The sequence below is a fragment of the Natator depressus genome, chromosome 1 (assembly GCF_965152275.1).
Source record: "Natator depressus isolate rNatDep1 chromosome 1, rNatDep2.hap1, whole genome shotgun sequence".
Classification (NCBI taxonomy): Eukaryota; Metazoa; Chordata; order Testudines; family Cheloniidae; genus Natator; species Natator depressus.
In genome coordinates, this window is record NC_134234.1 from 19,449,846 (window position 1) to 19,464,250 (window position 14,405).

At 41.9% G+C, this 14,405-nt stretch overlaps 1 protein-coding gene across 1 annotated transcript in view; it reads right to left on the reverse strand.

Moving 5' to 3' along the window:
* TENM4 (teneurin transmembrane protein 4) overlaps positions 1 to 14,405 on the reverse strand; it is a 2,219,108-nt gene that overhangs the window by 1,857,437 nt on the left and 347,266 nt on the right. The window lies entirely within an intron of this gene.

Sequence of the window (14,405 nt, forward strand, 5' to 3'; positions counted from 1 at the left end):
AGGAATATACATTCCATTCAGCACAGCTTATTTTATCAGCCATTTAAACAAAACAGAATCTAACGCAAACTAGCTAGATTACTTACTAAATTCTAAGACTCCATTCCTTTTCTGTTCCCAGCAAAAGCATCACACGGACAGAGAGAGCCTTTGTTTCTCCCCCCCTCCAGCTTTGAAAGTATCTTGTCTCCTCATTGGTCATTTTGGTCAGATGCCAGCGAGGTTATCCTAGCTTCTTAACCCTTTAAAGGGTTTTTCCTCTGGCCAGGAGGGATTTTAAAGGTGTTTACCTTTCCCTTTATATTTATGACACCCTCTGAGAAGGGAGCAAGGAACTGTGTCTTTTATGTGTCACACTTTAATGACTCATGAAGCATTATAATCCATTTGTTGGTTTTCAAAAGGAAATATTTACATGCAGTATTTGAATAGGGAAAATCTTAAGAGAATTTGAAGGAGGAGGGGAGGAAAAGAGTGACTATTTAAAATATCCTCCCAGAAAAATCAAAATAAAAAGAGACATTCCAGCTTCTAAGGATAATTAGAAGCTGCCTTGGTGGGAGAGTAGATTGAAAGCAACATGTCTACCTCAACCAATATTTTTTAAAAACAGTCTATTACAATATAAGACAACATTATTATGCGTACCATTTTCCATACAAGTGCTAGCCAGACACTCAGCTGGTGTAAGGTGACAGAGCTTCACTGACATCAGTGTACAGTGAGGTAGGGCCATGACTTTCTTCTCACCCCAACTGGAAACACCTCCTTGGAATCATTACTGGCGAAATCAGCTGTAGCCGTCCCCTACTTGCTTTCCACAGCACTGGAAGACAGATGACACCTGAACCAGTGTGAAAGTACTAGTGGGTGTTTGCTGACATTTATTATATTTATTATGGTAATGCCTATCCTGCTTCTATTGTGCTAAATACTGTACACACACAAACACAGACAAAAATGATGGTCCCTGCCCCAAAGTGTTTATAATCTAAGCATGTGGTAGACCACAGATGGATACAAGGGGAGCACAGGATAACACTGAGATGATTTTGATGACCATAATAAGCAGTGGACACAGTGCACCAGCCTCCTAACCATTACTGAGGATTTTCTAGGCATTTCAACAGAAGTGAGTTTTAAAGAACGTTTTCAAGAAAGGCAATGTAGTGGCTTTCTCAGATTTTTTTCCAGGAGCTACTCCCACACAAAAAAGTTAGCATGGGTGAAAGGGCATAGGTGCTTCTGTGTGTGTGTGTGTGTGTGTGTGTGTGTGTGTGTGTGTGTGTGTGTGTGTATGGGGAGGTGGTTGGGGGGTCCATCTTTGGTATCATTAGAAATCTATTGCCCTGATCAATTATTTTACAAGTTGAGGCTGAACTTTTGGTGAACATGGTAACACTTTGAAATAAGCAGATCTAGTAAAGTCAATTTCCATATAAAAGAATGACACTTAATAGGCATGACAATTACCTGTATAATCCACCAAGAATGCCTGCTCTACTTATTAGGTTTCCAAGTCAATAAGTCTAGAAAAAAATGTGTATCTTTTTATAAAGAAGAATCAATATTTTGTGCTGTGAGGTCCCAGAGGTTAATTAGAAAGTGCAAGGAATGATAAATAAATCTTTTTGTGTGAGAAGATGTTATTGTTTTTCTCAGGAAAAAAATTTGCAATGCCTTTCAAACTAGCTTGTTTAAAGATCACATCTGTGAATAACAGAAATGTAAGTGCCAAAAAACAATCTCAGGCAAATAGGAGCGCTAACAATTTGCGGATGAGAAGAAACTGCAGTAGTCAAAAACGTAGACGACGTGCAAATGTACTGAAAAATGAATGACGGTAAGAAGAGAAATACTTAAAATCTTGTTTTCTTTCCGATGTTATTTCTGCCCATTTTAATGTAAGGAACCATTATTTTCTGAATGAAAGTTAAAGAAAACCTGGTTGTATGATATTTTACGGTGTAGATAATTTAATATTTCTCTCGTTAACCTTTTATGGCCGTCTCACCAAAGGCCACCTAAAATCATGTGTTGCTGTAAATAAAATGGTGTGGAACACTGATGGATAATACAGGGGGTTTCCTTGTAGAAAATTTCAAAATGACCATTTTGATTTTGAACAGACATTTCAAACCTGAAACAAAAGTGTTCATTTCATTGCAACTAAAACGATTTGCTTCAGTATTATGAAATCAAACCTCCCAAAATGATGTGATATTTTAAGTTGAAATGGAACTGAAATTTCCATTTTATTTCAGAATGTGAACCACAAATGTTCAGTTCAATTTGGTTCCAAACTTACAAAGGGAAAAACTGGAAAATTTTCAATGAAAATATTCAAATGCAGGTTTCAATTTTGCGATCAGCTTTAGTGCTCAGTTGTTTGGTAAATATAAGCCCTGAATGTCAACCATAGCATTTCAGCTTCTTCTGAATAAAATATGACCAAATACTTAATTACACACTGCAAGCAGATAGGGTTACCAACCAAATTCTAACACAACATACAGACACTAGGTACAAGCGAAACATACAGATTTTGTTTTTGTAACCAACACTCCATCTTAGCATATCAAGTGAATGCCATATTAGTCATTGGATTGATTGCATTATATTATACAAGACAGCCTGAACACCATGGCTGTGCATTAAGACGTGTGAGGATCTGGAAGATTCAGAGACTATGAAGAGTTTGTGCTTGTTGAGCCAGATCTTCAGCTGTTTTATAGTGATATAATACTGCTGAAGTTAATGGAGCTTCATCGATTTAAAAAAGCTGAGACTCTGGTCCAATACTTTTAGCACCAAATACTGACTATATTTTGGGTTATGGACCCTTTTCCTCGATGGCAGATGGTGCATTAAAGTTATTATGCACCGACTGAGTGAGAGCGGAACAGCTGAAAATTGGAATGTATGCAGCTTGTCTTGAGCATGGACACAAACACTTCCTGGTCTCTGACAGTATCGAAAACGTAAGGCTGGATTCTGACACCCGTACTGATACCAAAAGGTGTCCCACTTCCCCACAAGCCAATAAAGTCAATGGCACTACTCACAGAGTAAGGTCCTACTCATTGTGAGGATATCAGAATCTGAACCTTGGGATTTTTTTAAACAAAAAACAAAAACTCGACCTACTATTTAAGCTACGTAAAGTTCACAAAAAATCAAAGGAGAGAAAGAGTCAGTCCTTCATGGTAGGATACACCAGTCCAAAATCAATTTGTCCTATTTACACGAGTTCACCACCTCACGGCACTTAGGAGCTTGCTGCTTTTCTCATCCACCAGGAGCATGCAATCAGTCTCAGGTAAACTGCATTGGGTCAAATCCTTTAATGTGTCGAGTACCCTCAGTGCTATTTTGTAATGAGTAAATCCTGACTAGAATACAAATGTGGTCTTTTTCATGGTCTCTATGCATTCTGGAAAACAATGACATGATCCCCGAGCAGATTGGCAGATAAATGGCACTGGAATGCTCTCTAGGCAACGCACATCTCTGTTAGGGGCTGAAACTCCTTCAGCTATTTCAGCTGTCAGCTTGCAGCAGATGAACCAAACATTATCCTGCTCAGACCCACAGGCCTGATTTGCACCTGTACTGTCATTCTTTTATATCTGTGAGGAAACAACAGACCTGTTCAACATCTGTGCAGGTAAAGGAATGCCCTGTGGTATACTTGCCATCTCTGCAATCTGCTGGTGCAGACAGCAGTCCTCAAACTAATACACTGCAAAGCCTGATAAGCGTTTAACACATTTCTTTCTCTGGGGCCTATTTTCTGAGATCAACAGACAGGACTGTGGATAATAAAGGAAACATCATGGTTAAAACTGCAACTTGAAAATAAATTTATCCCTTGTGTGAGAGTCTGATCTCAGCCAGACGTGTGTAATCTGAAGTAACTGAAGTAACGTGTGTAATCTGAATAACTGGAGTCATTTAGACTACAAGCTCTTTGAGGAAGGGACAGTGGCGTTGTTGTTTTTTGTGTGTTTTAGCAGCACCTAGCACAGTTTGGGATGCACAGCAAGGAAGCTTGGTTTTGCGGTTGAGGTAATGAACTTGGATTCAAAAGGTCTGGGATGAATTTTCCATTCTGCTTCATGCTCCTTGTGTGACTTTAGTCAAGTCACTTCATCTCTCTGTGGCTAAGTTCCCCCTCTGAGAAATGGGGAGGTAAGTAGGACCTGACAGCTCTCCCCTGACAGCTAATGATGAGCTGTGGAGGGGAAAAAGCCTCAGGACCAGACTGTACTTACATGAACACACCCACTCTGCCTAGGTATCCAGGAGACAGAGTTGTGTTGTTAAACTTGTGATGAACTTTGGCTGGTGTCAGGTTACATATCACTTCAGCGTTGAGTGCAGAGCTATTGAAATGTTATCATCTCTATTGTATGAGTAAAGGGTAGCAGAACTATACTTAGCTTGTCTGGGTTGAAGGGCTCACCCTCAACTGAACTGAACTTGTGAAGCAGAGGCTTGGATGCCAGTTCCCTGTGAAGAGTAAGAGGGGGTGGTGATGGTGTCCCTGCTTAGAGGTGTGGGCTCTGCCTAAGAGTCTGAGGCATTGTTTAACCTGCCCCTCCCCACTGTTCAAGGATAGAGTTAATTAAGGCTCCATTTGGAGTCTTTTTGTTTTCTTAAGTGATCATTAGAGCTGAAATCACTTGTTGTGGGATAGCATTTTTGCCCACCCTGCTTCTGCAATGAGTTTCTCCCACTAAGAGCTGGAAATCACTGAGAGTTAGATACAACCTGTCATAAATATAAAGGGAAGGCTAACCACCTTTAAATCCCTTCTGGCCAGAGGCAAAACCCTTTCACCTGTAAGGGTTCAGAAGCTAAGATAACCTCGCTGGCACCTGACCAAAATGACCAATGAGGAGACAAGATACTTTCAAAGCTGGAGGGGGAGGGGGAACAAAGGGTTCTCTCTGTGTCTGTGTGTGTCTTTTGCGGGGACCAGAGCAGGAATGCAGGTCAGAACTCCTGGAAAGGGTTAATAAGCAATCTAGTTAGCTATGCGTTAGATTCTGTTTTGTTTAAATGGCTGATAAAATAAGTTGTGCTGAATGGAATGTATATTCCTGGTTTTGTGTCTTTTTGTAACTTAAACTAGAGGGATTCTCTACGTTTTGAATCTGATTACCCTGTAAGGTATTTACCATCCTGATTTTATGGAGGTGATTCTTTTACTTTTTCTTTAATTAAAATTCTTCTTTTAAGAACCTGATTGCTTTTCATTGTTCTTAAGATCCAAGGGTTTGGGTCTGTGTTTACCTATGCAAATTGGTGAGGATTTTTATCAAGTCTTCCCCAGGAAAGGGGGCGTAGGGCTTGCGGGGATTTTGGGGGGGAAAGACGTTTCCAAGTGGGCTCTTTCCCTGTTATATTTGTTAGACGCTTGGTGGTGGCAGCAATAAAGTCCAGGGACAAAAGGTAAAATAGTTTGCACCTTGGTGGAGTTTTAACCTAAGCTGGTAAAAATAAGCTTAGGGGGTTTTTCATGCAGGTCTCCTCATCTGTATCCTAGAGTTCAGAGTGGGGAAGGAACCTTGACAGAACCTCAAAAGAATGACCCACAGAGGTCACAGTTGAGAAACAGGTGGCCCCAGAAGATGATGGTGTGCATTGATGACGACCTATGGAGCAGAGCAGAGTGGTGAGCAGCTGGCAGGGTGGCCAGCAGAGTGGAGTGTGAAGGTCCAGTAGAGTGGAGCAGCCAGCAGGGCAGCTGACACCGGAGCAAGCATCCAGATGGCGGAGCAAGCAAGGTGCCCACCCTTTTACCCCTCCCCCCCCGGCAGGGTGGGAGGTGAATTCACGCAGATACACCTCTGAACTCTGGGTCTTTACTAACCAAGGACAACAACCTTGAGTGGAGTGTGGTGGAAGGAGAAGGGAGGGGTACATTAAAGGAACTTTCGGTTGTTGGACTCAAGAACCTGAGGCAAAAGACCCAGCCCAATGCACTCTGGGGTGGGTGTTTTGTTCATGGTTTTATGTTTATGAATCCTGCTTTTGGAGTTTTCCCAAATTAATGCTGAGTTACTTCTCTCCTTTTATTAAAAGTTTATTTTCGACACTCAGACTCTATGCTTTTGAGAGGGGAAGTATTGCTCTTAGAGGTGCCCAGGGGATGAAATGTAATTTTCCCAGGTTACAGGGCTAATACTCCCCTTCTTCCTCACTTTGTCAGCTTTTCAGCAAGGGGACTGTCTCTTACTATGTGTACATACAACACCGAGCACAATGCAACCCTGATCTCTATTGGAGTCTTTAGGTGCTACTCTATATACCAATAAACAACAGCAATTTGTGAATAATTATTAAGTGTGCATTTTATCAGACTATAGCACCATATCTTTATATGAGAACAGATCAGATAAAAGAAAATATTTCTTCTGGAACAGAACTCAAAAATATAATATTTAGCTCAAATATAATGAGATAAGGAAGCCTATGCAATGAGTTCCCACTCATTCCGTTGGTAATGCATTAGGAAGCTCCGAAGAACTCCACATCATATTTCTTTTCTATAGGAATCTTGTAGGTTTTCTAGTTTCTTTCACAAGAGGAAAAAATTGAGGACAGTAAAAGAAATATGTGATGCTCTCCTCAAGGAATCCAGAACAATAAACCACTATGTTACTTCTCTGCCTCAGGAAGAGAGAGCTTTTCTGGAATTTAGACTGTGTGTTAGCTCCCAGCCACACAAGTCTGTCTACCTCCCTTGCAAACTCTAGACTCTGCCAGTATAAATCTTGCCTTGCAGGTAACATTCAGTTCTGGAGTTTCCCAGAGACATTCCTCTGCAGTGTCCAGTTCCTCTCACTGGACAATCACAGAACATATTAAGTTTGCTTCCTCTAAGGAGACAGTGTGTACCCAGTCTATTAGTTTAGATGACAGTACTGATGATTTCACTTTACTATACACACTGAGATGGTTTTGTAGTGAAACAAGAATACGTTTATTAATAAACAACATAGATTTAAGTGATACTAAGCAAGAACAAAAGAGACAGGTAGGGTTACAGGCAAAACAAAATAAAACACTCTTTTTAGTGTTCAAGACTCAATTAACAAGCTACAGTGTTTGCCTAAACAGCTTTCTCACTTACATCAAGTTACCAGCATCTCTAGCCTTTCCTGGCACTAGGATCTAATGTTCACAGAATCAGAGGATGTTGTCCCATTTGTTCCCTAAATGATGGATAACCAAAATGTCTTTTTGATCCCCTATATTTTCCAAAGTACATTGTCTTTGCTTTAAGACCCAGGAAAACCTTTGGACGGTTCAGACTCTGGAGTGCCAAGCTATTTAGCTTGATTGCTTTGTTTACCTTATATGTAAATATACTTTCATTGTCCTCTGCCTGTAATCAAGCCAGGCAGACTGGTAAATCCACATTCCCCTGTCTAGGGCAGGCTATTTATCCACTGCCTCAAAAACATATGTTAAGAACATATTTCCAGAACACATACATAACTCTTTGTACACAGCCCCTACATACATCACTCAATAATATTCATGACCAGTGTGTCCCTACTTTTTATATCACCTTACAAGACACTGGCTAAATATTCTGACAAGTCTGTTGCATATGTACTTTTCCAGTTGGTATAAGGGCTCTATGGGTCACAAAACATTAATAATAATAAAGTGTCAGATTGAAATCCTAGATTGAGAACAGGAAATTACTGTGTGGTATCTCTTTTGGTATGCTGAGTTTCTAATGGTGACATTGTGTGATCTCAATGCCATGGTAATTTTATTCATTCTTTGAATAAGTTTCTCAATTAGTTCCCTATGAGCTGTAGAGATTTTTTTAAATGCTACCATAAATAAGCAATGGCAAATGGAAACAATTCAAGAATTGTAAAGATTCAATTTGTTGTTATAATGCAAAGTACACTAACTCCATATTGGATGTGCCAGGTTTTGGAAGCAGGCTGGGGAACACACAACTCGCCAGTCGGAGTGACTGGCACCTACAAAGTGGGCAAAACAGAATCCAAGGGTCATCTGGATTCCATGTTCTGTAGCAAATATCTGTCCTTCATCAATGAGAATGTTACCAAGAAAAAGGGATACATTTTAAACCCCTACACACATCGTGCCCATATTATATGGGCCTGCTTCTGATCTCACTTCTACCAGTTTTACACTGGTGTAACTCCACTGATTTCAATGAACTTACTCTGGATTTACCCCAATTTTGGATCAGTTCAGGCCCTGTGTATTTTTAACTGCACTGGAAAGCTGTGTACAGGCATTTGTGATTCTTTAGTAATTCTGACACTGTACAGAATAGTTTTAGAAATTATATATAAACTGTGTCAGGCTTTAAAGAAACCCTCTCTAAAGGTCTTTCACATATCCATAAGCTTAAATGGGCAGAGAATACTAATATTCAGTCTGTGCTACAAGAAATTTGCATATAGCAAAAAGTATTTCCCCCCGATTAATTAGTGAATTGTGTAGCATGTTTTTGAAGCCACCCATAAGCAAAATTCACTGCAATTGTCAATTTAAGTGGGATTACTGTGATATGGTTTCTAAAGCTCAATATAGACTGTTCTAATGGAATTCAGAACAAGATAGACACATCCTCTTATTCAAGATGAAATTGCCTGTAAACTATTCTGTTGCGAACAAAAGGTGTCCATTTCAGTTACTCTATTATTTGAACAATAGTGGAACAATTTGAAAGTCTAGAAAACTCAAGTCCTAATGCACATTATGCTTTCCCAGCTTTCTCCAAACACTAATCCTCGGAGGCCGTGCAGACATATGTACCACTTCAGTCTATGGTTCTAGGCTCCCCATTACCCAGGCCGGCAGGCTGTGTTCAATTCCTTCCTCACCCTTCCCTCTCATAACCAGGCTCAGGCCAAGTCTTGACACCACTTCTTCCACAATCTGTCAAAATTCACCCTTATATTTCTGTTCCAATGCCCACTTTCTAGTCCCATTCCACCTTGTCTTCTGCCACAATCTTCTTGATGCTAAATTTGTCCATCCAAAATGCTGCCCCCAAATCTTTCATCATCTTTGTTTTAGGGTCTGTCTTCAATGCCGTACAAAACACGGAACCAGTCTACATCTCAGACCTGATCTTTTTTGGTGTCCCTCTTTTGCATTTTCCACTTCACAGATAACACCATACTAAACATCTCTTTTATCTCCTTCCTTCACAGACATTGCTGTGCCTTCTTCAATACTGTCCCATACACTTGTGTCACCTTTGACAAACCTGTCTATAGGCCTGGCTTGACATGTGTAATTGGACATGGGTGAGACATCATTTCTTGCGAAACAGGATTACGGAGGTAAATGGATCAGAAGCCTGAATACAGAATGTCTGTCCTAGCTAACTAAGGGGGAACACTCAGCGAACCATTTACAATGGACAAGATAACAATGGATAAGATAAGCCTGGAATGTAAGATGATGCAAACAATAAGATGGCATGGAGTGTGAATGGACAGAGCATGCTGTACAGGGATTGGTTCCTGCAAAGTGACCAAGCCAATCCTAAAACATGTGATGTGATGTATAGTAAATGCTGTGTAATATGTAAATGTATATAAAGGAAGGGGTTTGCTGTGTAACTTTGGACATGTGATACGCTCTATACCCACCCCCTGTGCGTGACTCTGATCAACTCAATGTAGCTTTGCTGCATGCCAAATAAAGGAACCTGAGTGATGAGACTGGAGTTGAACTCAGTTCTCGGGGAACCAGGTGGAAGAGGTCTTGGGGAACCCCAACACTGTTTACCAGTGTATCACCCTCAGCACATTCATCCACAAGAAGCCACAAGAAGTGAAGAAGGTGAAATGTGAAAAAAGAATAATGAAACCACCAAGCGGTGCCCATGAGTAGCAGTGATCATATTGTCACTCTGGCACATATTATCATTCTTAATATTATTTTTATTACAAGAATGTCTAGGAGCCAGTCATCGCCATGGGAATACAATTAATGTTTCACTTTCCCTAGCTACTAACTTGTAGTTCTCTAGCAAAACTACAAAACCTTCACCCTTTTCAGGACAATGAAATTCCAAGTAAATGAAAGTGTAAACAAAAGCAAACTCTGCAGCTCTTTGTCTCTTTCTGGAGTAAATCAGGAGTAAGTCCACTGAAATCAGTGGATGTAATAAGCAGTTTCAAATCCACAAAAAGTTGAGCATAAAGCCCAAGAGGGGACCTTATCAACTTAGAATTGTATATAAACCCTTCTATTACTAGTAACAGATTTAGGCATACGATTCCAGAACTGAAGGCCAGTGTACATAGCTAAACCCGGGAAGACCAACAAAATAATGAATGCCACTCTTTCCAAAGGTCAGAGTAGCAAACACACCTTGGAGTCACCCTGAGAAATCATGTCTGTGATGTGAACAATATTTCTCAGTTAAGAATTGCAATCCTAATGGCAAAGACCATGATCAGGAAGCATTCATTCAACATTCATAATGTATTTATATGCATTTCTACAGTTCTCAATTGCCTTTCCCAATAGGGAAAATACAGTGAAAAGCTTTTGTAAGATGGAGCTTAAAGTGTAAAAGAAGCCCAAGGTTTACTGTTCCTTTGTTTTACACTTGATCTAGTGCATTAAAGGAATGCACAGGCTTCTCAGGAAATGTGAACAGAATGACCAGACAATGCTTCTCAATTTTCTATCACATCTAGGGATATGCCTCTTTTTAGATCTAAATTTAACTTCATTTCACTTGTATTCTTGCTGTTATTATTTTAAACGACTGATATCAGAAACACTGAGGTTTTAAACAATGCTTATCTTGCGACATGAGTTTGTCACACATCTTCTTATGCAAGATCCCTACATTATCATTTTTTTCTCCCTGATTTGTAGTCTTAGTCCAACATTTGGTGTTCAACAATTTGAGAAGGATGTGAAAGATCAGACAGGTTAAGTATTCCCTGAGGATATTCCAAGTGTATTTTGAAGAAAGGTGGGGGTTTGTGGTTTTTTGTTTGTTTTTGGTAAGTGAAAATGGCTATCAGGATTTAAATTATGAAGTGTTTAGCATGTTAGAAAGGAGGAAGATAGAATGGTCTTCTGGTTAGAGTACTGGGTTCTCTATTGGGTTTTTACATCCAGCTCTTAAGTTCCCTGTAAGCTGCGTGGCAGTGCACCTGCTTAGCAGCCTATTTAGCGCTGCGCAGGCAGTCTGGGAACCTGCCCGGGGACTGGCTGGGGGAGTCCCCACCCGAGCCTGGCCCCCAACTCTGCTGCGGCCGTGGCGCCCGGACCTGCTGGGGCAGTGTGGCCAGAGCAGCCCGGCTCCAGGCACAGGAGGGATTGCCCGGCTGGGCCTGGCCTGAGGCACAGCCAGGGCAGCCCTCTCCTGGCCTGGACTTGCTGCGGCTGGGGGAGGGGCACCTATCCTGCAGCCCCAGCCCCAGAGCTGCCGTAGCGGGGAGAGGTGCCTCTCCCACCCAGCCCAGGTGCTGCTGCGGGGAGAGAGAGCTGGGGGGGAGTCCTCTTTCCCTGCTGTAGCCCCAGAGCACCCTCCTGCACCCCAAACCCTACATCCCTGGCCCCACCCCAGAGCCTGCACCCCCACCAGAGCCCTCACACCCTTGTACCCCAACCCTCTGTCCCAGCCCGGATCCCCTCATCCCTGGCGCCACCCCAGCTGCAGCCCTCACATCCCTGCACCCCAATTCTGCCCCATCCCTGAGCCCCCTCCCACATTCTGAACCCCTCGGCCTCACCCCTACCATATGAATTTTGTTATGTGCACCAATATGAAGGTGATGTGTCACACATCTCCTCCATATTGGTCCACATAACAAAATTCATCTGCATACGGGTGGGAAAAATTAGAGGGAACACTGCCCAGCTCTGCCACAAATATTCTGCATGATCTTAGGCCAAAGTGTTAATACGAGTGGCCAGTGAACTAAAGTACCTAAAACACCAGGTTTATACTTCAAGGGATTGATTTCCCACAGAGGCTGACCATGTAGAATCTCAGCTGAATTGCTTGGGAACTATGGATGATAAGCACCTATGAAAATCAGGACTTGAATGTCTCAGGTCAGGTACCCAAAAAACTGAAAAATGCAAAATGAGTTCACATTTGAAAGCTGAAGCCTTAACTTATCTGTGCCTCAGATTGTGCCACAAATTGACACTGGCACAGTGGCACTGATGCAGCTCCACCACTGCAGTGCATTTGACGAAGATACTCTAAGCTGACAAGAGAGAGCTCTCATATTGGCTTAATAACTCCTCCTCCATGAGAGGCGGTAGCTATCTCGGCAGGAGAAGCTCTTCCACTAACATAGCACAGTCCACATCAGGGGGTTAAGGTTGGTATCTGTACATCACTCAAGGGTGTGAATTTTTCACACTCATGAGCAATGTAGCTATACTGAAGTAAGTATGTAGTGTAAACCAAGCCTCAGCTTCCCCATCTGAGAAGCAGAAATATTAAAAACAGACTTACCTCACAGGCATGTTGTGCAGCTTAATTAATTATTGTTTGTGAGGCACTCAGATGCTGTGCTGTTGAGAACTATAGAAATGCCTATAAATTAAAATAGAATTCAAATATGCTATATAGAAATGTATGAGATAAATAAAGTTAGTGCTTAACTTTCAAACAAATCTACCATTTAGACCTAAACAAAATGCCCTTTACTTGATATAGAATCTTTCATGTAAAGTGGTACTCCTGGTGGAATTCTGTGCCAAAAAATTAAAAATTCTGCAACAAAAACTTAAAAATTTGGCACACAATATTTTAAAATTCTGCATATTTTATTTGTCAAAATAATACAATATAATCACACCAGTTTCAATTATTTTTGGTCATTTATTTCAAAATACCTGTCAGCAAGTATGTCTGTAACAATATAGACAACAAAAAAGATTCAGGAAATATTTTTTGACAAATAGATTCCTTACTAGGCATATTAATTGAGTAATACTTCATTTAAACTACAATACAGAACCATATTTCCCGCACCCCTCAGAAGCAGTGCAAAGGCTGAGGGAGAGGGAAGTAAATTGCAGGGAAGGAGCCTGGGTATGAACTTGGAGGGTTGTTATGTATGGGTGGGAAAAGTATGGAACAGGTTTTTTTGGGAGGGGGTGGGGAAGGATTGTTAGGGAGCTATGACCCATGCAGACTCTGGCTGACCCCTAACCTCTCCCATTCAGTCAGGAACATCTGCCCCTGTCCGCATGTGTTCCTGCACCCCCATGTGTCCCTCCACACCCTCTAAGACATCCCCTCCTCCCATCCTCATGTAGCCTGGCACCCCTTCCCCCTTTCCCCATGTGTCACTGTACCCTCTCCACCATCCATGTGTCTCTGTGCCCGTACCCAGCCACTCCCCTGTCCCTATGTGTCCCTGTACCCCTTTCCCCATCACCATGTAGCTCTGCACCTCCTTCCGCCCTATGGCCCTGTGCCTCTGCTCTCATTCAGCCCTTGCCCCAGTCTGTCCTCCCCAACTAGCCCTTATGAGCCCCTGTCTGACCGCCCAGCACCCCATCCTGTCTGTCTCCCCATAATCCCGATCTCCTGACCTAGCCCACTGCGAAGGAGGCAGCTCTTTCTCTTCCCTCGCTAGTGGGGAGCTGCTGCTTTGTTCTATCACCACATTGCCCGCTAGTGGGCAAAAGGCGGAACTGCAGAAATTATTTTCTGCTGGGAACACTGCCCTCTGGTAGGCAAAAGGCGGAACTGCAGGAACATTTCAGGAAAAAGCAAAAGCTTTTTTTCTGCACAAAACATAAAAAATATGCGGGGCTCATTAATTATGCACACACAGTAGCGCATAATTCCCCCCAGGAGTAAAGTGTATCCCCAAATACCATACAGATTTGGATGGTTCAATAGTTCAACAAATACTCATAGTCAGAGAAATTACAGTATGTATTCAGATGAGATGAAATATTGATGAGGCAGAGATAGAAGACGACTCTTCCTAGTAGTAGGAGAAGACTTAGCAGTGGGACATAAAGGAGGACAACTGCTGGATGAGCAAAGGGGTAAGGAAGGTTAGGTGAAAGAGACTAGATCCATAAGGAAACCTAGAGCAAGCCTATGGACACCAATTGTGAACTGGACCTTTAAATGGATATGGAGGCTGCACATTCAGTGGAGTTGCTGAACACAAGGATGACATGGTCATACTTTTAGGAGCATGGGAAGAGAAAGGCAGCAATGTCCTGCAGAGGCTGGAGTCTACAGAGCTGTGACTTGGACAAGTCAGAGATGCAGTCGTGAAGGCACGAATAAAATGAAGGCACAGATGAGAATATACTCAGGTACCATGGTTATGAGTACGGTACAAGAACGCATAGAACAAGATTGCAGAAGAAGTAGAGGT